Source organism: Salmo salar, chromosome 07 (assembly GCF_965601325.2).
Source record: "Salmo salar chromosome 07, fSalSal1, whole genome shotgun sequence".
NCBI classification, from domain to species: Eukaryota; Metazoa; Chordata; class Actinopteri; order Salmoniformes; family Salmonidae; genus Salmo; species Salmo salar.
In genome coordinates this window covers 21,167,479-21,192,264 of record NC_138297.1, presented here as the reverse complement: position 1 = coordinate 21,192,264, position 24,786 = coordinate 21,167,479, and the positions used below count along the sequence as shown (strand labels likewise).

At 42.5% G+C, this 24,786-nt stretch overlaps 1 protein-coding gene across 29 annotated transcripts in view; it reads left to right on the top strand.

Moving 5' to 3' along the window:
* The window catches only part of LOC106608606 (receptor-type tyrosine-protein phosphatase delta), a 643,701-nt gene that overhangs the window by 202,915 nt on the left and 416,000 nt on the right, over positions 1-24,786 (top strand). For all 29 annotated transcript variants that reach the window (XM_082977423.1, XM_045721669.2, XM_082977431.1 and 26 more), the window contains one exon: positions 19,048-19,121. The gene's annotated coding sequence lies outside the window, so the exon portion shown is untranslated. The remainder of the gene's footprint in view (positions 1-19,047; positions 19,122-24,786) is intronic.

Here is a 24,786-nt window from a genome sequence, read left to right as displayed (position 1 = left end):
TATGTAATCCCCACATGGCGTGATGCGGCCACATTGGTGTTATGTCATCGTCACTACCCACGGTGCCATTCTGGACTGGCGACGGGCTTGTTAAGTGATAGATTTTTCTACCCTGTGTGCCGATTTGAATGACAAAATGCCAAGATATTAGATTTGAAGCAAAGAGGATGGATTCTGATCTCACTGTCCCCATTAACTAATTGGGAGGCATTGTACGCATGTACAAAAAGGAAATGAGGGGAGTGCTAGCCTCTTGATGTAGCCTCTTGGCGAGAAACAGCCTCAAAATGAGACAGACTGACCCTGTGAAGAGACTATTCCCATGTGACTATTCACACAGCTTTTTATTGGCAGCTTTAAGTGTAAGTTGGCCATTTATGACTTAAAAAGGTACTTTACAGTGGTTTTGTCTTGCCAAAGAAAACTCAATTTATAGCTATGAGAAAGAGTCCCTTTAATATCTGACTGTCTGTCATCTAGTTATGACAATTAAATACATTGACGTTGATTTAGATTTTAAGGAGAGTTTTGCCTTTCAAAGTGTGGGCTTTGTTTGGGAAGTATCTGATTGAACTTTTTCTGTACACAATTTATGTTATGAATATTTGACATTCAACTCTAGTCTAGCAGCTTCAAGTTTTACTCCAATTATTATTTATCTTAATTATCTATAAATTCAACATGAACTCAAAAACAAAGAGGATGAGACATTCTTTCCCGTGTATCTTCTATTTTGGAAAATGGAAAAAGTTAGAGGTGGGATGCCTTTTCAGATAGAGTATGATGACTAGGTATGGACAGTTGTGTATATCTGAATATGTTCAAAGACACCCACGCAAAGTCATAGACAGTGCATGGAAAATATGGCTATATACGGTAGACCGATTGTGAAGTAGGAAGTGAAAGACGGTGTTATGTGTCAGATTATGTCTGTGCTGCAGTCATCCTTAGAGTGAAATCATTAGGAGATGTGTTGTCATTATGGAGGCTTTACATCAACTGAAGGCTGCTTGTAGATACAGTACACATTATATATAGGTGTGAAAAGGTTGAAGGAATGGATGATTGAAGGAATGGAAGTGAATTGTATAGTGACTATCTGACTGTTTGGCCATGGAAGGAAGTTGGCCAAATATATGCCAAGCAGATTAAAAGCATGTTGAAAGAGGTCATGGATAAGCCATCATTTAGCTTGTAAACAAACAGAAAACTCATCAGTAATGAACAAGTGATAGATGATTTAGCTCAGACATTTTAGTCTTGATGGTGGAAATTGTCTTTTTTTTTATCATTTGATTTCCAAAACGGTCAGTCTGCCAGTTTTTTTTGTTATGGCTGCCCTTGTCATTTTGCTTAATGACAGTGACACTGTAAATCGGCAATCACAATGCATCGGCAATCACAGCACAAATCATGTTTGTCATTCTAACAAACGAGGGAAGACTAAACCGTGTAATTGGACAGAGAGAAAACAGGGAGAAAATACACACTGGGATCCAAAATGATTCACATCTTTGATAAAGATGAGCACTAATGACTGTATAAAAGAAATAATTCAAATACTGAGCTATATTGTATGCTCTATATTATTTTATACTAATACAATTGCTCAGAGAAAGAGATTCTGTTTAACAAGTAATAAAAACATATCTCAAAAAGGTAGGGGTCAAAATGATTGACACCCCTAAAGATTATTATAAATAAAGTTTAATATTTGGTCCCATATTCCTAGTACGCAATGTGTCACGGTTGTCGTCGGTGAATGAGGACCAAAACGCAGCAGGTACGTGAATGCTCATCTTGATTTTTAATTATCTTCAAAAATGAACATACAAAATAACAAAACCGAAAAACGAACAACTAACAAACAGTCTGCAAAGCATAGGCTCAACACAGAACAATCACCCACAAATCACACACACAAACACACCCTAATATATGGGACTCTCAATCAAAGGCAGATAGACAACACCTGCCTTCAACTGAGAGTCCCAACCCCAATTAACCAAACATAGAAACACACACACCAGACTAACCATAGAATACAAACACATAGACCATCAACCAAAAACCCGGAAATACTAAATCAAACACCCTTTACACAAACACACCACCCCGAACCACATAAAACAAATACCCTCTGCCACGTCCTGACCAAACTACAAAAACAATAAACCTTATACTAGCCAGGACGTAACACAATGACTACATCAAGCTTATGAATACATTTGCAGTTCATTTTGGTTGTTTCAGATTATTTTGTGTCCAATAGAAATGAATGAGAAATAATGTATTGTGTCATTTTGGAGTCACTTTTATTATAAAAAAGAATAGAATATGTTCGTAAGCACGTCTACATTAATGTGGATGCTACCATGATTACGGATAATCCTGAATGAATCATGAATAATGATGAGTGAGAAAGTTACAGAGGGTCAAAGATCATTCCCCCTAGACATGCTAACCTCTCACTATTATCAATAACAGGGAAGGTTAGCATGTCTTGGGGGTATGTTCTTTGACCCTCTAACTTTCCCGTAATCATGCTAGCATCCCCATTAATGTAGAAGTGTTTAGAAACATATTCTAGTCTTATTTAAAATAAAAGTGACTCCAAAGTGATCATAGCTGTCTGGGATTTCGTCGTCGAAATCATCGTCGGAAAAGGAGGACCAATATGCAGCAGAATTGTGTTGGCTCATCTTGAACATTTATTAGACTCAAAATGAACATACAAAATAACAAAACGAACTCACGATATAGACAGTCTTCTCAGGCTCACATACGCTAGACAAGAAACAATCTCCCACAAATGACAAACACAAACACACCCTAATATATGGGACTCTCAATCAAAGGCAAAGAGAAAACACCTGCCTTCAATTGAGAGTCCCAACCCCAATTAATCAACCATAGAAACACACTCACTAGACTCCACATAGAAATACATAAACATAGACCATAAACCAAAAACCCGGAAATACTAAATCAAACGCCCTTTTACCAAAACACCACCCCGAACCACATAAAACAAATACCCTCTGCCACGTCCTGACCAAACTACAATGACAATTAACCCTTATACTGGCCAGGACGTGACAATAGCTGTGGTGGGAAAATGTGCTTTATGATGTCATAACATGTGAACTCTGCATGTGACAAATAACTTTGCACCATGAAGGAAGTAAGTGGGGAAATACACACACATTATTATTTAGGAGATGGTCTATACATCCAGAAAGGTCAGCGATGAAGAGGTGAATACTCTTAATGCAAATGCTTCCATTTGGAATCAACCATTTTATTGTCATTCAATTCAATCTAAATGGACAACCAACAACTGACATTGGTTGTCCATACTGATAGCTTACTACCTCCCGTACAGAAAAATCTTATCATCATGATGGTGTAATGTCAGTTCTCAACAGCTGACATCATCTGTCTATGATGAGAGTGAACATAGGAAGATGGGGGGGGGGGGGGTTAAAAGAAAGTTACTACTTAAAATAACACTGAAAGTGTTACTGCTTCCTTCTGAAGATATTCCCTCAACCCTAGGATTGTCTCTGGTGCCTCCCGATGGCTCTTGTGATAACACAAACATTGGGATGCCTCAGCATGTTCTTCTCTGCTCTTTGAATGGTAGCTGCTCTTTCCCTTTGGCTCTGGGAATTGGGCTTCCGTCTTAAAAGGCTATTTGATTTTGATATTTTTGTTATTCTAGGGGAGGACGTTCCTCCCTAAGGAAAGGAAGCTTCCTTAGAACACTCTGTTTTGAATCAACCTTCCCCCGATTTAAGAGGCTGTACGAAGGTTTAGTGGGTATTGTTTACCTCAGAGTTTTGCTTGAGTGTTTCTCATAAACTGTCATGGCTGGTCGAAGGAGCGGACCAAGATGCAGCGTGTTCGTAGTTCCACATATTTATTAAAAGTGAAACTGAATGCAATACACTAATAACTTGAAAATAGGAAAACAACAAACCGTGACGCAGAGAGGACAACACACTCACAAAAGATAATAACCCACAAACCACAATGAGAAAAACCCCTACTTAAATATGATCTCTAATCAGAGGCAATGAGGATCAGCTGCCTCCAATTAGAGATCAATCCCAAACAATCCCAACATAGAAATCGACAAACTATAACCTAAATATAGAAATAGAAAACATAGATAAACCACAAACATCCCATCACGCCCTGCCCTACACTACTATAGAAAATGACATCTTACTAGGGTCAGGACGTGACAGTACCCCCTCCCCCCAAAGGTGCAGACTCCGAATGCAAACAAAAACTCAACAAAACAACCACAAAAACACAAAGGGAGGGTAGGGTGGGTGACTAATGTCTATGGCGGCGGCTCTGGTTCCGGGCGTAGTACCCCCACCGCCCGCTGATCCATTGCTTCTGTATGTCCGGAGGAACCAGACCATGGATCATCGCCGGAGGCTTCGGACCGCCAACCGCCACTGAAGGCTCTGGGCTAAAGGCCGCCGCTGAAGACACTGGGCTGCAGACCGCCGCTGAAGGCTCTTGGCTGCAGACCACCGCTGAAGGCTCTGGATTGAGGAGCGTCGCTGGAGGCTCTGGGCTGAGGAGCGTCGCTGGAGGCTCAGGGATGAGGAGCGTCGCTGGAGGCTCAGGGCTGAGGAGCGTTGCTGGAGGCTCAGGGCTGAGGAGCGTCGCTGGAGGCTCAGGGCTGAGGAGCGTCGCTGGAGGTTCCGGACTGGGGACCTTCGCTGCAGGCTCCGTGCCATGGGTCATCACTACTGGTTCCGCATCATGGATAATCACTGGAGGCTTTGTGCCATGGATCATCACTGGATTTTTTGTGCCATGGATCATCACTGGAGGCTTTGTGCCATGGATCATCACTGGAGGTCCGGGCCATGGGTTATCACTGGAGGTCCGGGCCATGGGTTATCACTGGAGGCTTTGTGCCATGGATCATCACTGGAGGTCCGGGCCATGGGTTATCACTGGAGGTCCGGGCCATGGGTTATCACTGGAGGCTTTGTGCCATGGATCATCCCTACAAGCTCCGGACCATGGATCATCACTGGAGGCTTCGTGCCTTGGATCATCCCTACGGGCTCCGGGCCATGGATCATCACTGGAGGCTTCGTGCCAGGGATTAACACTACAGGCTCCGGGCCATGGATCATCACTGGAGGCTTCATGCCATGGATTATCGCTGGAGATGTCGGACCATTGACCATCATTAGAGGCTTCCTTCGGGGCGCTGGAACTGGTCTCACCGGACTGGGGAGACGTACTCCGGACCGCGTGCTCACAGCAGGCACCGGCCTTACCGGGCTATGGTGGCGCACTGGAGGTCTGCTACGTGGAGCTGGCATAGGAGGCGCCAGGCTAGTCACACACACCTTCAGGCTAGTGCGGGGAGCAGGAACAGGATGTACCGGGCTCTGGTGACGCACTGGAGGTCTGCTACGGGGGACTGGTATATGAGGCGCCAGGCTAGTCACACACACCTTCAGGCTAGTGCGGGGAGCAGGAACAGGGCGTACTGGGCTATGGCGGCGCACTGGAGGTAGAGTGCGCGGAGCAGGCACAGGGTACACTGGGTCTTGGAGGCGCACTGGAGGTCTGGAGTGCATGGCCTGCACAACCCGTCCTGGCTGGATGGTCACTGTAGCCCGGCACGGGCGGAGCGCTGGCACAGGGCAAACTGGGCTGTGTTGGGGAATGAGGGCTGCCGTGCATAGAGCAGGCGCAGGAGAAGCTGGGCCGAGGAGACTCACTGGCGGCCAGATGCACTGAGCAGGCACACTCCTTCCTGGCTGAGTGCCAACTCTAGCATGGCAACGCTGCGGAGCCCGTACCAATCGCACCGGACTGTGCGTGCGTATGGGTGATACACTGCGCATTTCCGCATAGCTCGGTGCTTTCCTCGTCACCCGCTCCTCACGGTAAGCACGGGGAGTTGGCTCAGGTCTCCATCCTGACTTAGCAAACCTCCCCATGTGCCCTCCCCAAAAAATATTTTTTGGGCTGCCTCTCACACTTGCCTTTCGGTGCATATAACGCCTCGTAGTATCGTCGCTCTGCCTTCGCTGCCTCAAGTTCCTCCTTCGGTATACTCCCCAGCCTGACTCCAGGGTCCTTTCCCATCCAGGATTTCTTCCCAAGTCCATTTCTCCTGCTGCTCCATTCCACGCTGCTTGGTCCTTTTATGGTGGGTTATTCTGTCACGGCTGTTCGAAGGAGCGGACCAAGATGCAGCCTGTTCGTAGTACCACATATTTATTAAAAGTGAAACTGAATGCAATACACTAATAACTTGAAAATAGGAAAAGAACAAACCGTGATGCAGAGAGGACAACACACTCACAAAAGATAATAACCCACAAACCACAATGACAAAAAACCCTACTTAAATATGATCTCTAATCAGAGGCAATGAGGATCAGCTGCCTACAATTAGAGATCAATCCCAAACAATCCCAACGTAGAAATCGACAAAATAGAACCTAAACATAGAAATAGAAAACATAGATAAACCAAAAACACCCCCTGTCACGCCCTGCCCTACACTACTATAGAAAATGACAACTTACTAGGGTCAGGACGTGACATATACTGTACACACATGGTATAATATAGATTTTTCTTAACCAAAGAAACACGGTAACACTTTATTTGGATAGTCCATCTGTAGATGCTCTACAGAATATCAGTAACATTTCAACTAACTATTTTCTAACCCTAGCCCTTAACCCTTATCCTAACCCTAAACTAACCCCTTACCTTCTTCCTTACTCTAACCTTAACCCTTATCCTAACCCTTATTCTAATCCTTACCGTAACCAATAAAGGGTGACCAAACACAATCGTTATTAATTTCTGGGCAATATTTCTGTCCTTTTAGGGGACCCCATTTTGCCTCGAAGGCAAACGTTCTGAATAACCTCTAACTCTTTCATCTATTGTTCTTAGATAACCATGGAAAAATGTTAGGTAAATGTAATACTTTGCCCATGTTCAAATCTAGAAATCTACATCTACTGTTATTATCTTCCAGACTGCAGTTTGAATGTGAGCTAGAGAGCCACATGTGCTCAGCTCAAGCCCCACATCCATTTGGTAACAAGTTTCTAATGCTGTAAATACATCATGGAGCAACCGCCAGTGCAGTCTAGTTTTGCCGCGGGCACCTTGTGGTAAATGTTGTACAGTAAATGATGTTGGCCGACATACAGAATGCAGGATTAGCTCCAGTACCTGGACAAATGCTTCTAGTATTCATCCCATTCAGAAAAAACACGCCTGACCTAAGAAAAAACGATGCCATTTAAAATACATATTTTTTTATCATGATGGAAATGGAACACTTGAGGTCAAGAGGACAAATGGAGTCACACCAAAATAAGGAACGACAGCGGGCTTCGCTAAAGGAACGCGACGAGGAGACTGCGCCAACACGCAACTATTTATTCTCTGAGAAGCTAATCAGAGAGAGGGAGAAGTAATTCCGATCAGAGCATTGTCATTCCGGGCTAATCCCTCATCACGGTATTTCATCAGGTTTTGGCATTTGGCTATCGCGTTAATTAAGCGCTGGCGCTCCCCTCCACTCGACTGGACCCGGCGTTAGTAATCGCACAAAGTTCATAATGAGAAATCGGCACCGCTTTCAAATATCATCTCACTTTCATATTCTCATTCCCCTTGTCTGTCTGTCTGTCTGTCTGTCTGTCTGTCTGTCTGTCTCTCTGTCTGTCTGTCTGTCTGTCTGTCTGTCTGTCTGTCTGTCTGTCTGTCTGTCTGTCTGTCCCTCTTTCCCTCATATCTTTCTCCCTCTTCCATCACTCCCCAGTCAACGCCCTTCTCTTGTGTGTGTGTGTGTATGTATATATATATATATATATATATATATATATATATATATATATATATATATATAATATATATATATATTTATATATAAATAATTTGTCCATCATGGTGATGCGGGGAGGTAGTACCTTCCACTCCATCACAGGTCCCAGATCAGATCCCATGAAGCGCATCGCTCTTGACCTTACCTGCCTATGGCTCTGTGTAATTGGGCATTAGATCAGAGGCAGCCTGTCTCACCCTCCCTTCTTCACTCCCTCCCTTCTCCTAGTCACAAGAACAGGAGTGTCCGCTCAGTACTTTATCCTCCCTCTCGTACCTCCCTCCCTTCTCCTAGTCACAAGAACAGTAGTGTCGCTCAGTACATCCCTCTCTCCCTCCCTTCTCCTAGTCACAAGAACAGGAGTGTCGCTCAGTACATCCCTCTCTACCTCCCTCCCTTCTCCTAGTCACAAGAACAGGAGGGTGTCGCTCAGTACGTTATCCTCCCTCTCTCCCTCCCTTCTCCTAGTCACAAGATTAGAGAGAGAGAGAGAGCGAGAGAGAGAATGATGAATAGGGAGAAGAAGACAATGGGGCACATTCATTTCTATGAAATGTTTTACACTGCCGATCCCCTTCTCCTGTCCCATAATGCACCTGGTTTTGAACATGACAACACACTGTGTTAGGGTCTTGGATTTGGACTTGGACGTTCCATTCTCCTATACCATGAATGGAAAACAGTGCCTAAATAACTAGTTAGAGGTTTGAGGCATTGTAAATCACTCGTTATGTTGTTAGTTATCCATTTCCTGTTAATTTTACCTTTTCAAAATCATCTGCTCAGGAATCATTCATCTGGAATGAAGAAACTGTACAGTGCTGAAAAACTATTGTTAAAGTGGTTGTGGAATTAACATTCTTTCAGTGCAAAATTACTATGATCTTAATATCATAAAATAGGCATATGTATAACAACCATGAGTGTATAGAATATCACTCACTTAAAAAAGAAAGACACTAATTGTGTGTGAAAGATGCATGATGGGTATTGTACACAGTCTATCTTATTCATGTATACATCTTCACAGCTTTTTGTTTTCTTTTATGAAGATTCAATGTTGAAAAAAAAGACCATGTGAAGACTAATAAACACACACAGCCTGTGAGATATTCAAGTCTTGTCCTATTTACACAGACTCTGCTGCGTCCAGAGCCACAGTTCCATGTTTTTTGTGTGATATACCGGGAGGCGGCGCTGGCTCGTGGGACCCGATTGGCGCATACATTACGAGTCAAATATAATTTTTGGAAGCAGAGTAAACATACTAAGTTTGCCATCTTTAAAATGCGTCGAGAAACACAGTCAATTGACAAGGGCCAGACAAAAATAGACCAAAAGTGTTACCGCCTCTCTTAGCGCTGTGTGTGTTTTGGCATCGCCGTCTCTTGCCTGTCTGTTGATGCCGTCTCAAGTCCGACAAGGAGAATGCGGAAATCATTTGAAGTTTGTTCCCCGGAACCTTCTATCATCCGCCCGAGGATATTTGTCAAGTTGTTCCACCTTTCTGAGTCGTGTCTAATGGGGAAAAGATAACACATTTATGTCTATTTGGTGTTGATGTGTTGACGTGTGTATACCAGGGTTGTGTGAAGCAGACTGGTAAAGGTAGCAAATTTGTCTGGCCTTGTTTTTTTGGCACTGGTTGGCGCGAAAGTGGGCCAAGCACTTGATTCGAGTCCAAGTCATGACAGGGAACACTTCATCAGTCTTCCCCTCTGACTGGTCTGTCTCTCTTTCTCTCTCTCTCTTTTGTATCTCCCCCCTCTCTTTCTCTCCCTCACTTTCTCTTGCTCTTCCTCTATGGCTCTTTTCCTCCCTCCCTCTCACTTTGTCTCCCCCTCTCACTTTCTCCCTCACATTCTCATGCTCTCTTCCTCTCTCCCTCTTTATTTGACACTTGGTCTCTCTCCTCTCTCTCACACTCCCTTTCTTACTAACTCAACATTAAGCAGGTTTCTAAGCTCGAGCTCAAGCTTGGTCCCTTTCAGACAATTTTTGTGATCTCAGTGCTGTTCGTTTATTTATTTGTGCAGTGTGAACACTCCAAAGGAACTCAGAACCCTCAAAGAGCCGCTGAACCAAACTGAGACCATCTCGAGAGGTGGTCTGAGTTCGGTTTGCTTGAATTCCACAGTCCAGTTCCCTTTTTTAGGACAATGTGAACACAAAGCTCCCCAGGTTCGCTTGTCATTATTCCCGCACCACACACTAGACTACTGCAACACCGTTTCGCCTGCCATAAGCCCTCACATTGGTGCCACAAAATAAAAATAAATGTGTGCTGTTTTTGGATATTGATTAGCGATTATCAAGGACGCACAGAAATTCCAAAATGTGTGGAGTTTTTAGTTCAGATGATTTGTTTGCAATATGGGTTCTATAGGCTAAGAGCTTCATAAGCTGTTTATTGATTGTGGGGTTTGAATAGTGTGAGAAGACAATATATTTAGTGAGAATCACAACATAGGGTAGAAAATATTTTCTAGCTCTTAAAGGGGCAGTAGCCACTCGGCGCAGTGGTCTAAGGCACTGCATCTCAGTGCTTGAGGCGTCACTACAGACATCCTGGTTCAATTCCAGGCTGTATCACAACCGGCCGTGATTGGGAGTCCCATAGGGCGGTGCACAATCGGTCCAGTTTTGCCGGGGCCGGTGTAGGCCATCATTGTAAATAAGAATTTGTTCTTAACTGACTTGCCTAGTTAAATAAAGGTTCAATTATATATAGTTTTTTAAATTACAAATATTTAGCAGTCATTCTATTGCTATTTATTCTGTTAATAGTATCTTCTGATTACAATTATTATGTCTTATATTTTAACTAAATGCAATCTATTAGCTTCCAAAATGTAAGTAGGTATATCTAGCTGTCCGATAACACATTCTGATTGAATGGCTTGTCCTGCACTTTGTAAAAACCCAGAGTGCATGTAGGAAAAATATATTGGTTCCCTTCTAAATATAGCAATGTGAATACAAAGAGAACCGGGTTCTTTCGGGGGGGTTTTACCCTGGAGTTCACTTTAAAGAGGACTGAGATTGGTTCTTTTAAAGGGACTATATGTGAAAACACCCTAAACCTCTTATTTCATTGGTTAATTAAAACCACTCTCTCACATGATTAAGACAGGGCTACTGAGACTCATCAAGGACAGGGAGGGAGTGATAATATGAAAGAGAGACAGCGATGGAGAGAGAAAGAGGGTAATAATAGAGAGAGAGAGTGTAAGAGAGAGAGTGTGTGAGAGAGGAGTGGGAGAGAAGAGGGGAGAGAAGAGGGGAGAGAACTTGGGAAAGTGATTCAGCTATGTTGTTAACCATCCTTTTTTGCAAGAGGGTCCTCGTCAGAGTATTTTTAAGTGGTCTCGTCTCCATTGTTCTCCTTGTTCTTGCCTAATTCTGTTAGATAACTCTCTATCTCCCTCGCTCTCTCCCTCCTCCGCTCCCCCTGCCCACTCAGCAAACGGCTAGTCTTCTGCTCTTTATTTCTAAAAGAGTGGTGTGACTAACACACACTCTAACAGGCACACACACACACACACACAGCTAAGATCTGTCCTTTCCCTAGGTGTGGGAGAAATGTGCTGCTTGGAACAGGCTAATTTGTTATTGAGAGGGATGAGCGTGGCCGGGAGCCAAGACAATGGGGTAGTGAATAGTGAGGCTGCCAAGCTACACCCTCTTGTAAGATGCATCGAGAGAGAGAAAGGCATCATCTTGTTTTTGCACACATAGGTACTCCTACAGTAAACACGCGTGCGCACACACATGCAGTATAGGAAATACTCATATGGAAAATCTATTTGCACACATACAAACGTACATCACACATGCATATACACACTCAATTATTTACACAGAAGCACAAACAGTTTAGCAGTTGACTGTCACTTATATGCAATTGTTATGTGTTTTACATGACATATGCACACACTCAAAAATGTCACACCTAAAGATTCACAAACACATTATGAAATCATTCAACCATGGACATAATAACATTTGTTCATTACATTGTAGATACGTCACTCTTCACTCTTGTCTTTCAATCTACTCCCAAAGTTTTCAGCTGAAAAGTGCCTCCGTCTCTATACAGATTAAATGTTTGTCTTTCACTTTCATGCCGAGTGTGAGGTGATGCAACTCATCAGCCCTTCCCTGTAACAGCTAAGAGCAGGAGTGCTCCTCAACAGCACCATATCACAACCCAGAATCTCCCAGTACTGGATCTGAAAACCCATTATCCAACTCCCACATGTCTGAGCCCCTTTCATTTACATGAGGACAATTACAAACGAGAGCGAGTGAGTCTTGAGCGCTCGGTTACAGATATGCAGTCCCTTTTTTCAGAGGAGACTAGAGAGAGGAGGATAGTTATCGCAGGTGAGGTGAGGCAGTCACGTTCCAGTGCCTTCCCAGGCCCCAAAGTGGGTCACAGGAGTGCATGGTGACATTCTTGGAACAACAGCACAGACTAGTGGAGGTGGTGAGCTGCTACATGTAAACAACTGTCTGGGGTCTGATATGCAACGTCTAGTACTGTATTGTTTCAGGCAGAAGTTGTGAAGTCGGCCTTAGGCACAGATATAGGATCAAGTGTGTGTGTGTGTGTGTGTGTGTGTGTGTGTGTGTGTGTGTGTGTGTGTGTGTGTGTGTGTGTGTGTGTGTGTGTGTGTGTGTGTGTGTGTGTGTGTGTGTGTGTGTGTGTGTGTGTGTGTGTGTGTGTGTGTATACATTTGCATGTGCACATTAATTATCCTGCTCGAAATTTGCATGACCCAAAAACGCCCTACCTATCCAAGTTCCTCATAAATCAAACACAGTCCTATCCCCAGCCGCTTCGGTTCCTTTGTCTAGCGAAGGTAATAAATTGATCCCCAGACGGCTAATAAGCAGTGGCATGGGGCAGCGACTTCCCAGGATTTATGCTGCTACAAGTAGCTTTATATAGATTTTTCAAAACAAATCTATTTACTTTTTTCAGGGTACTCCCAGAGCTCAAGAGATTTGAAAGGGGGTAGACTTTGGGTTTGATGACTCAGAGGGGTAATGCATCAGGACAATAGGGGGATAGAGGAGGAAAGTCTATGAGGAAGGAAAGAATAATAACTGAATTATGACAGTGTTTGATTGTATCACGTGTTTTTAATATCACTCAATCTCAATCTATGGATTGAATCACATTCTTGGGCAGAGTTCCAATTCTATTACACCGCAAAATGATTTACTTCCTTGTCTCCTTCCTTCCTTCCTTGATTCCTTCATCATCACTGATCTAAAAATAGCAGATGCGTGTAAACAATATCCCACACCCCCTATGCAGTGACTTTACCTGTCAGTGGTCGTGAAGGAAAGGAGACAGAAGAGAGGTAGCTTTCTGAACAGCTTTGCATCTCACGTGCCAGAGCGAAGCCTTTTAGAGGAAACTGAAACAGTCTTCTTTATGACATAGGTGATATTATGACAGGAAATTGTCTTTTAAAGAATATGATCTACGATATCATCTTCTGCAAAGTTGACTGGAAAAGAAAGAGGGAGGGAGAGAGAGCGAGCAAGAGCGAGAGATGGAAGAGAAAGTGAGAACGGAATGGGATGTTGAGTTTCGGAATGGGATGTTGAGAGCCCTCATGCCAGACAGCCGTGCCCTCCTGTCCTTTATCTAATACCTCTGCTTTGGCCTTAATGTGTTTTCCCTCTCCATCCTCCCTTTTCTTTCTCTCTCTCTCTCTCTCTCTCTCTCTCTCTCTCTCTCTCTCTCTCTCTCTCTCTCTCTCTCTCCCTTTCTGTGTGCTGAAAGCAGGCGTGCCAATGTGACATTTGAATGATTGAGATCACGTTGGCTGAGTGGATTATGATCCCCTTTTGGGAGTGTGGTCTTAAGCCCTGATGGTGAACACTTGCTGATGGAAATTTTATGGACGGAAGGGGGAGGTGGGAAAGTGATGGTATCAAAGCCCCCACCACCCCTTCCTCCTTTATCTGGTCGGTAACACAACCCTCAGAGGTGGGATGCCCCGTCGACGCTAGTTAATCCCTACGTTCTGGGAATGGGGGAGAGAGAGAGAGAGAGAGATGGAGAAAGGCACAGGGGTAGATCGAGGTAGAGGTGCTCGGCTGGAGCGTGCCGCTACATCGGGAGGGGGCTAAGGGAAGCAAGCTGTCAACCGAGCAGCCAACTGCCTTTTTAAACGTCAGATGATATCAAATCAAAGAGCTAGCCTTTTGTACCGTGCTGCTATCGCCTTACCTTGGAGATAAAGCTATATACGTCAGCAGGCCTTGAGCAGACAGCACATTGTCCAATTCACACAAGTATGCCTAGGGATGCAGGTTGTCAAATACTTACCGGAGGACATTTTAATTCAAAGGAATTAAGCCTAGCCATAACATCTGGTGTGTGTGTGTGTGTGTGTGTGTGTGGTGTGTGTGTGTGTGTGTGTGTGTGTGTGTGTGTGTGTGTGTGTGTGTGTGTGTGTGTGTGTGTGTGTGTGTGTGTGTGTGTGTGTGTGTGTGTGTGTGTGTGTGTTGTGACCAGGTGTACAAAATACACTCCCTTCATTTAGAGGAAGTTGTGAAGGCATTGTCCCCACAGTACTACAGCACTATTATCAGTTAGACACACCACCTATGATAGCCTACTGAACAGAAGCCAATGCCATCCGTATTATCTGTTCAATTCAGATCATTGTGTGTCCAGCCACAATTGTCTGCCGTGCAATCTTTGAATGCAAGAGTTCTCATTTGACGGTTGGGCACGTACAGGTGTGATACAACCATATTAATCAGGATCTCTAAGACATTTAAGTTACACATCACTCTACTTTCCACCCAAGTCCTTGTATTTCCGAGTTCTCTTTTCTCATGAATGACATTGAGCATCAACAGCAGAACTAACCTCATTGACGTCCATTGATCTGACATGTGATGCACAGAATCCCACTATATTTAAATGTTTGTGACGTAGTCGTGCGCCACAGAGCCAGCTGTCGGGGGTGAAAACCGGGGGAGAGAAACCAACTCCTTCCTTTCCTCTGCTCGCTTTCATAGACTTGTTTGAGCAGAGCCGAGCAGAGCGCTGACAAGCAAGCCTAAGTTTCTGACAGAATGGTGTCAGCTAAAACTGTGATGTTTCCGCTCTCACAAGTGAATACCGTTCGTTGCACCTGCTGCTGGCAACACAGCTCAGCACAGCTCAGACAGGCTGTTTGCAACTCTGTTGTAATTAGATGTTTTTGGTAGTGCTAGGGATAGTGGATATGTTATTTGGTAGTGTAAGCACAAATGCAAGCTAAGCAGGTGTTTGGGTGTTTGCAGTAGTACTTGTGATCACCCTGTGATGTTTGTATCTAACTACAGTATGACAATATAATGTTCGTTTTACTTGATTATCATTGAAGTCAAAGGGATATTTGACTCTATACTCCAATCTCCTTTGTCATTATAATCAGAATGTCATCATAATCTTGAGCATCCTTATATTCGATTCATATGTATCTGTAATCAACTTAATTTATGACGTTGCTTTCCTTGAATTGATTGAGATTTCACTCTCTGTCTGGCATGACGGGCAGCCCGGAACGTTGAAACGCCTTTACCGCTAACATTATTTTGATGCAGTCTCCCTTTGCCTACCTGCTACATCAAAACCAACCATCCTGGTTTCATATTCATCATCCCATCTCATGTTTGTCCAAGCCTGATAGCGCCATAACGTCTACACCTAGTGGGTGGCGGACAGCGTTTTATTGTAAATTACAGACGTTTATGACCATGGGGATCGGCTAACCCCACGGTTAAACAACCATCAGAATGGTGAAAAAAACATTCTTCCGTCTTTTTGACCGTATTTGTTCGCTTGACCTGCCTTTTGACGTGTACTAGCATATGAGCATTTGAGCAACCTTCCTTCTCCCCTCACAGTGGTTTTTATGAGCTGACCCCAGTGCTTCAGCGTTACTTACAGTTATGGGAAGGTCATAAATGTGGGATTTATGTTTCAGGTGTGGTTGGGAATGCTAATACTTTCTGTCAGAAATAGAGGAGTAGACATAGACTCTGTGTGGTCTGCCGCATACCTAATGCGGTGTGTGTGTGTGTGTGTGTGTGTGTGTGTGTGTGTGTGTGTGTGTGTGTGTGTGTGTGTGTGTGTGTGTGTGTGTGTGTGTGTGTGTGTGTGTGTGTGTGTGTGTGTGTGTGTGTGTGTGTGTGTGACCCCACCTCTTTAAGGAATACCTGGGATAGGATTAAGTAATCCTTCTAACCCCCCCCCCCCAAAAAAATATATATATATAGATGTACTATTGTAAAGTGGTTGTTCCACTGGATATCATAAGGTGAATGCACCAATTTGTAAGTCGCTCTGGATAAGAGCGTCTGCTAAATGACATAAATGTGTGTGTGTGTGTGTGTGTGTGTGTGTGTGTGCGTGCGTGCGTGTGTGTGTGTGTGTGTGTGTGTGTGTGTGTGTGTGTGTGTGTGTGTGTGTGTGTGTGTGTGTGTGTGTGTGTGTGTGTGTGTGTGTGTGTGTGTGTGTGTGTGGTGTGTTTTAGGGAGAAGGGTGTGTGGCAGGATTTTGATGACTGCTTTCAAGCTGTGTGTCTCCTAAGATGAAAGTATTGCACTTCTGTCTATGTTCAGAGACATATTCTGTACATTTTGCATCAGGGGTATATAGAGATATATACAGTAGGCCTATTTATGTTCCATAGCCACAGTTATCAAGAGATAAAACATGTTTTACAAATTGAGATAAAGATGTTGCACAGTCAAGTAAAGAGGCTATCAACCTTTCTTCACCTGGGGTGTATTTACGAGGAGCCAAACAGAAGCAAACAGGCCAAAAAAAAGGGGAGGATCTACCTTAACTTGACCAATAAGCAACTCTCATTTTGTTTAAAAATGTTGTTTATTTGTTTGTTTTTTTATTTTATTTTTTACATTGTGCACTAATGAATACACCCCTGATTCTCTATATTGATTCTGATGTGTTTGCGAAACCCTACTGTTTTCATCACCTCCGAAACATATATATTACTTCTCTATTCTTTCACATGATTTGCAACTCTGGGACACAAAGTCTTTGTGACTCTGAGGCTATCCTAATATGGACACCGTACTGTCATAATATGGACACTTGAGTTGGCAATGGTTTCAGTTTAAAGGAGATAGCTATAGAAACCTGGGCCCAGATTCACAAAACCTTCTTAAGAAGGCGTTTCTTCTAAACTGCCCACTATAGACTTATGAGGAAAGTTAAGCAACGTTGCTATTCCTCAATAAAGTTATTGGAAATGTTCTTAAGTTTTTTCCTATGTTTCTTCCTAAGAAAATAGATCGGAAGGAATAGGATTCTTGAAAATAATATTTTAGGATTTCTTCTTGGAAATGTACTTAACTTTAGGACAGCTAAACCCTTGTCTTGTGAAGAATTGATACTTATGTAACCATTAACGTTTTCTTGCTCCGGCCCACAGACACAGTTGGCTATTGGACATTTAAACACAGCAAGAAAACTAATTAAATGCGTATTATCTAGCTAACTAGTAATTTACAATATATTACAATATTCTAGAAGTGTTAAATATCTAGCGTTAGCTCGTCAATTTGCAAAGAAGAACTTGGCTAACTTTAACGTTGTTAGCTATGTTGGCTAATGTCATTACATGTTAGCTAGCTAGCTACCTAACTTACTGGTCATGCAGTCCCTCTGCCACTGTCTCTCCTATCATGGACAACACCTCCTCTAGTTAGTCCACATGAATGGTGAAGTTCTTAGGAAACATATTTACGAAGTTCCTAAGAAAACTATGAATTCCTAAGAACATTTTGAGGAATTGCACTTACAAACAATCTTATGAACTTCTTATTTTGTTCCTTAAGAAACTTCTTATGTTTTTTTCGTAAGTAGTGTTTTGTGAATCCGGCCCCTGTACTTTTCAGCACTGTGCCTATCTGCTATCACCTTGCTACGGTATCAGCTAACACAATGCTGTGACAGCTTACAACACAAACCTACCAGCTCATAGTTTTGAATTACACTATTTTGGTGCTGAAATTATGGGTGTTTTAATTGCTATAGACAGGAGATATTAGCATAACTTCTTGGGTGGCTGGAGCCGTGTTTCTCTATGTCATTAAGCTAATTATACAAGCTAATTAATCAGTATGCTCCAATGCCGGGCGTGAGAAGCACACTCTTGCCACTCCTTGTGGGCTTGCATAATGAAGGAAGTGATTTTTAGAAATCTTTAGAACCTACTTTGATCTTTTGGAGAGTAAACAGATGATTTTGCATATTAAAGTACTGGTAAAATAGACTGAAGGCTTGGGTGTGGGTAGAACACAAAGGACACAATACAAGCCAAGACTGAATTATTCCCCACCATTTGGTGTGTGACCGAGCGTGTGTGTGAGTGTGTGTGTCGTTGGTGAGGAAGAGCTCTCTCTCTGGTCCTCCGGGGCTCGTCTGTGTTCCTTTACTTCCCCATTATCTCCCAGCTGTCGATCGCTACGCGGCTGAAGACAAATCAATTAAGACTACTCACAGACAGAGGGTGAGACGGAGAGAGGAAGAGAGAAAGGATGACACTGATAATGGAGAGTCTGTGTGTATGTGTGAGAGATAGAGAGAGAGAGATTTGGGGCTGTGTTTGTTTACAAACAAACAAACAATGTCTTTCAACAATGCAAATAACAGTGACTGTACAGTATATGGAGGAAACTGTCACTATATAAATATTTGTGCAGGTATTTTGGGCGGACACCGTAATGAACTGAAAACCATCCTTCCTATCGTCTTCCTGCTCTAAACTGGCATAGGATCTCTGTTTGTATTTTGTATTTTGGTGTTCTCTACAGTCAGTGAAGCAATGAACTCCAGTATTCAGTGTTACTTGGTCAATAGTATTTGGTTGTGTCTCAAATGTCACCCTGTTCCCTACAAAGTGCACTACTTGACTAGGGCCCATAAGAAATATGGCATGCAGCCTGTGTGTGGCATAGACAGCCTCCTATGCTGATGTCACAGATGATCATATTGCCACATCTATTGTCATCACATGGTTGGTTCTGAGCAGGTATTAAAAACATTGACAGTCGTTTAGTGATGTCACCTAAATCCTTCCAATCATCTTCTTTTCCAGGGAAATTCCGAGGAGTTCAGATTCTTTCATTCCTTCTGGTCCGAGGCAGCATTGGTATCAAGTGTTCCTAACAGGTAAGAGCTATGCAGATCAATGATACATTCTCTCATTCAATTTAGCTTTATACTACACTGAACAAAAATGTGACCCACCACCTGGATTCGGTCCTATGTATCACTGCTGTTGAAGAACAATGAGAAAGTAATTCTGCTTTGAAGGTTGATCAACTTGTAACCCCATTTTTGAGAAAATGGCCCTTGAATGTTTTTGTACACCTACTGGAGAGTTCTTCTTTGTCTACACCTATTCAGTATCGTTCAACCCCTCTTAAGCCTTAGCCGCACCCATCTCTTTAAGGATTCACGTATGTGACTCATTTCAGGAGACTAGGCGTATGTCGCACGTCACTACTTCACAGGAGAGCCATTTGAACGAAAAGGTTTTTTTTATCAAAATGTGGTTTTTGGCGGAAATGCCTTCTGGAACATATGAACTTTTATGTGACTTAATAACAAACTTGTATGACAACTGTAAATACAAATAACATAGTTAAATTACGAGCCTGGTTGGTTTAGCCATGATTGGTTGAGATAATTAGAGATAAATGCAGAGAGATGAGTTCGGATTGGCCGGCCATGTAGCACGTTTCGGTCTATAATATGAGCTGGTCAGTATGTGTAGGTAATCCTTTCTAACACAGATTTTTTTTAAAGATATCATATAGTAGAACTGCACAGTGTTACTCTCCAATTTCTGGAGGACAGAGTTTTGAAATCAGTGGAATGCCTGGTGGAATTAGATTATGATAGCTAAGGAGATGCAGAAAATTCTGGCGTTTCATTGCTAATATGCAGAGGGAGTCGAAAAGAGAACACATAGAATGCTGTTGTATTAAACACCTGTCTCTGAATTACATCTTCAAACTACGGGCAACCATGGCATCCATGACAGAAGGGGGAAGCGTCCATCCTTGTATAAGGGTAAGATGGTTTAGATAGCTACATTTTCTGATATTACACCTGAAAGTTGTTTTCATTTCAGGTTAAAGCGTACTGTTAGCTAGCTAACATTAGCTGGCTGGCTTACTAGCTAATGTTACCTATGTGTATGATCTGTGTATTAATATTATTTGTATCTCAGAGCCATTTGCATTGCTAGTTATAGCCTAATGTTAGCTAGCTAGCTAACATTGAACCTAGTTGGTTTGTTACCTGCAGATTCATGCAGGGTAGTAATGTTATGAGTTGGGATTATGGTTCAGTGTTTAGCTAGGTAACTAGCTACATGTCTAAACAAAATACTCCACTATGCAAGTAACCATTTCAATAGAATGTTCATTATGTTACTGCGACAACTGTCGATAGACGTAGCTGATAAATTTGCTCTGGCTATCTACTCCGATTTCAGAGCATTCTTGTCTGAGTTTGCCAGAGTGCAGAATAACTGGGGATTTTACGAACGCTCAACACCCGTTGAATATGTCCAATGTCAGTAAACGTTGGCAAAAAAAGCATAATTAAATTGATGCCAGCAGCACAGTTAGAGTTAACCACGCTCTAGATAACATAAAACAGCCTAACCGGCTCTGCTAGGGCGAGTAAAATGGTCAGAGTGAGCTGTTCTCTCATTTGTGTCTGGAAGTAGCTAGCAACCTAACCAACATTAGCCAATTACCTTCGGTGCTTGACTGCTTTTGTTAGGTCAGAACACTCGGATCAACCCTACTCCTCCGTCAGAGCGTCTAGTGTGCGCTCTGAATGCTCCGAGAGCGTAATGCTCTGAATTTACGAACGGACAATCTGACAACGCTCTGAGTTTACGAACTTTGAGTGCACTCTGGCACTCCAGATAGAATTTACGAACGCACCCATAGTATAAACCAGCCTTTAGTCTTCAAATCTTTGGTTGTTTAGTACATGGCCTCACATGTGAATCCTTAAAGAGATGGGTGGGGCTAAGGCTTAAGAGGGTGTGAACGATGCTGAATGGGTGTAGACAAAGAAGAGCTCTCCAGTAGGTGTACCATTTTCTCAAAAGTTGATCCACGCCCCTACCTTCTGAGCCACGCCCTATCATCTTTCAAAGCATAATTACTTTCCCATTGTTCCTCATCTGTAGTATGTGATATACAATTTTCTAGCTCTGAGTCTCTACTTATATCCAATGTAAAAAAACACCATTAAAAATGCTGCTACGTAGGACTGAATCGAGCCGGTCAGTCACATATGAGGCCATGTGCTAAACAGAGTGAATAAGGTAATGTAGTTAACAACCAAAGATTTGAAGAATAAAAGTGGTGAAAATAGTTGCAAAAAGTAGTAGTATAAATACACTTATCATATATTCTAATCTGACCTTGGTGTTGTTCTTGTTGTTCTTCAAATTACCATCTCTGGTAAACACACACTATATCAAATAAAACGCTTATTTTTCACATGCACAGGATACAGAAGCTGTGTATGGTACAGTGAAATGGTTACTTGCATAGTGGAGACTTTTGTTTAGACATGTAGCTAGCAAGTGAAACAATGAACCATAATCCTACTCATACTACCATGCACCATGCATGAATCTGCAGGTAGCCTAAGTTAATTAACCAACAAGGTTCAATGTTAGCTAGCTAGCAAGCTAACAGTATGCTTGAACTTGCATTGAAAACGACTTTCTCACAAAATTTGAAACGTATAATATCTGAAAATGTAGCTAGACTCTTACCCATAAACATAGATGAATGCTTCTGCCTTTCTATCATGGATGCCATGGTTGCCATTAGTTTGAAAATTTCATCTGGAGACAGGTGTTTTATACAACAGCCTTCTGTGGTCTCTTTTCGACTCTCTCTCTGCATTTGGCAATCATCTCTCTGTTTCCACAGGGAATTCCACTGATTTCAAAACGTGGTCAACTTCTTGATCACCGTTTATTCTCCATCACTGTCATCAGAAGACTCTACAATGTCTGGTTCAATGAAAACGTTTTTACCTAAATCAGGGATTTCCTCATCGTCTGGTACATTTTTAGAGTCAGAGAGAGTCAACGTGGCATGATCGTCCACCAGAAAATAGTCCATCATAACTTTTTCCCACTGATCTTTCTCGATAGGTCCTGTTAACTTCAGGGCAGCAATGTTGAGAGCAGTAGCAACACTTTATCAGTTCTTCATGATATCTTTCAAAAAAGCTGCATTAGAAAGGAGTATCTCCACATACTGAGCAGCTCATGTTATAGACAGAAGCCTGCTACATGGCAGACCAATCTGAACTCAGCATGTCCAGCCCATTAATTATCTCAACCAATCATAGCTAAACCAACTAGGCTCATAATTTAACAATTTTATTCGTATTTACAGATGGCATACACATTTGTTATTAAGGCACATGAAAGTTTGCATGTTCCAGAAGGCATTTCTGCAACAACAAAAAACATTTTGCTAAAAACATTTTTTGTTGAAATGTTCAAATGGCTGTCCTTTGAAGTAGTGACATGTGACACACTCCTAGCTTCTTGAAACAGGTCACAAAATATAAACGCAACATGTAAAGTGTTGATCCCATGTTTCATGAGCTGAAATAAAATAACCCAGACACATAAAAAGCTTATTTCTCTCAAATTTTGTGTAGAAATTTGTTACAAGCATGTTAGTGAACATTTCTCCTTTGCCAAGTTAATCCATCCACCTGACAGGTGTGGTATATCAAGAAGCTGATTAAACAGCATGATCATTACACAGGTGCACCTTGTGCTGGGGATTATAAAAGGGCACTCAAAAATGTGCAGTTTTGTCTCACAACACAATTCCACAGATGTCTCAACTGTTGTGGGAGTGTGCAATTGGCATGTTGACTACAGGAATGCCCACCAGAGCTGTTGCCAGAGAATTAAATGTTAATTTATCTACCAACGTCCTTTTAGAGAATTTGGCAATACGTCCAAACGGACTCAAAACCACAGACCATGTGTAACCACACCAGCCCAGGACCTCCACATCCGGCTTCTTCACCTGCGGGATCGTCTGAGACCAGCCACCTGGACAGCTGATGAAACTGTGGGTTTGCACAACTGAAGCATTTCTGCACAAACTGTCAGAAACCGTCTCAGGGAAGGTTATCTGCATGCTCGTCGTCCTCACTAAGGTCTTGACCTGACTGCAGTTCGGCGTCGTAACTGACTTCAGTGGACAAATGCTCACCTTCGATGGCCACTGGCACACTGAAGAATGTGCTCTTCACGGATTAATACCGGTTTCAACTGTACCGGGCAGATGGCAGACAACGTGTATGGCATCGTGTGGGCGAGCGGTTTGCTGATCTCAACGTTGAGAACAGAGTGCCCCATGGTGGCGGTAGGGTGATGCCCTGGATCGACGTGTACGACAGTGTGTTCCAGTTCCCACCAATATCCAGCTACTTCGCACAGCCATTTTAGAGGAGTGGGACAACATTCCACAGGTCACAATCAACAGCCTGATCAACTTTTTGCAAAGGAGGCAAATAGTCAACTTTTCGTGCTGCATGAGGCAAATGGTGGTCACACCAGATGCTGACTGGTTTTCTGATCCACGCCCCTACCTTTTTTTAAAGGTATCTTTGACCAACAGATGCATATCTGTATTCCCAGTCATGTGAAATCCATAGATTAGGGCCTAATGAATTTATTTCAATTGACTGATTCCTTTTTTAACTGTAACTCAGTAAAAATTGATACGATTGTTCCATGTTGCATTTATATTTTTTCAGTTTTCAGTTTGTAATCATGTTTGTTGAAATGTCAACCCTCCACCAATGCAATATCAAAACAAATCACTAAATTACATGGGGAAATAAAGTGACAACAGTGCATAGGTTGTCTTATAGATGAATTGTCACATCATAGAGATGAATCAACCAATTTACTTCAAAATTGTTGCCAATAATAACAGCTGTACTGTACTGTATGCATGTATATCATACAAACCAGTTTAGCTAAACACCACAGATAAAGCATGCTAGCAGCACCCCCCTCAGGGGCAGCAGGCCTATTGCTGTTCCAGGAGACAGTTGCTCCTCCCCATACAGTCAGTCATATTATATGAACACACTGTTGATGGAATGGAAGCCTATCTCTACTATTCACACATGGTGACTGGTGGGGAGAGGAAATGTGGTCATGCTCAGGTAAAATAATTTGACTAATCTATACTTCCATATTTCCAAGTCCTATTCTTGAAGATCAAGGGCTATAGCATTTATTGGAACTAGCACATTAGAGGCTGCTGCCCTATATACATACACTACCATTCAGAAGTTTGGGGTCACTTAGAAATGTCCTTGTTTTCGAAAGAAAAGCCAATTTTTTGTCCATTAAAACAACATCAAATTGATCAGAAATACAGTGTAAACATTGTTAATGTTGTAAATGACTATAGTAGCTGGAAAAGTCCGATTTTTTTATGGAATATCTACATAGGCGTACAGAGGCCCTTTATCAGCAACCATCTCTCCTGTGTTCCAATGGCACGTTGTGTTAGCTAATCCAAGTTTATAATTTTAAAAGACTAATTGATCATTAGAAAAACATTTTGCATTTATGTTAGCATAGCTGAAAACTGTTGTTCTGATTAAAGAAGCAATAAAACTGGCTTTCTTTAGACTAGTTGAGTATCTGGAGCATCAGCATTTGTGGATTCGATTACATGCTCAAAATGGCCAGAAACAAAGAAATGTATTCTGAAACTCATCAGTCTATTCTTATTCTGAGAAA